The 956-nt window shown below is 39.1% G+C and overlaps 1 non-coding gene across 1 annotated transcript; it reads left to right on the top strand.

The window, feature by feature from the left end:
* The first annotated feature begins 233 nt into the window (after positions 1-233).
* LOC139846064 (small nucleolar RNA R71) lies at positions 234-340 on the top strand. The gene has a single exon (XR_011758809.1). It is a non-coding gene; the product is annotated as a small nucleolar RNA R71 (small nucleolar RNA).
* The last annotated feature ends 616 nt before the right edge of the window (positions 341-956 follow it).

Genomic DNA, 956 nt, shown 5'->3' with positions numbered 1-956 from the left:
TTGCGGAAATGGAATCTATGTCATGGCTAGAATCGGCTCTAGCTGCTTTAGATGATCTAACGATATCTTTTTCTTGGTGCCACTCATGTGAGTGGGAAGCAGTGTTATCAATAATTTTGTAAGCATCAGTTTCGGTTTTCTTCATAATAGAACCACCAGCTGCTATATCTATGTCTTTCCTTGTAGTGATGTCGCATCCTTGGTAGAATATTTGTACTATTTGACAGGTGTCTAAACCATGTTGCGGACATCCTCTCAACAACTTTCCAAATCTTGTCCATGCCTCATATAGAGTTTCATTTGGCTTCTGTGTAAACGTAACAATTTCTCCTTGAAGTCTTACGGCTTTAGATGCAGGAAAGAATTGTTTAAGAAATTTTTCAACTAAAACGTCCCATGTATCAATCGCCCCTTCAGGTAACGATTCCAACCAATCTTTGGCTTCTCCCTTTAAAGTCCAGGGAAATAACATGAGATATATCTGTTCATCCTCCACTTCTTGGATTTTAAATAGTGTGCAGATCCTATTAAAGGTACGTAAATGTTCATTTGGATCTTCCTTAGGCGCACCACTAAATTGGCATTGATTAGTCACCATGTGTAGAATTTGTCCTTTGATTTCATAATCTGGCGCATTAATGTCTGGATGAGTAATTGCGTGACCTTGGCCAGTGCGTTTAGCTCTCATTCGGTCTTCCATACTTAAAGGTTCCAGATTCTCCATAATTGAATTTGTTGAATCGGAATCACTAGAGGATTCTGGTTTAATGGTTCGTTCCTCAACAATCTCTGTTTGAATGATTGGTGGTTCCGGAGGAAAGTTTAGTGGTTCAGGATCTACGAATCGTTCTTGAATATTCTCCGGATTCTCAATTGTGAGGTCGGGTTCAAAAAATGGATTATCGGAAATTTGAAGTGGAGTACTTGGTCGACTGGATGACGATTCTAAAGAAAAA

The sequence above is a fragment of the Rutidosis leptorrhynchoides genome, chromosome 4 (genome assembly GCF_046630445.1).
Source record: "Rutidosis leptorrhynchoides isolate AG116_Rl617_1_P2 chromosome 4, CSIRO_AGI_Rlap_v1, whole genome shotgun sequence".
NCBI classification, from domain to species: domain Eukaryota; kingdom Viridiplantae; phylum Streptophyta; class Magnoliopsida; order Asterales; family Asteraceae; genus Rutidosis; species Rutidosis leptorrhynchoides.
The sequence above is the reverse complement of the archived record's forward strand: the minus strand, read 5'-3'. Positions and strand labels throughout refer to the sequence as shown.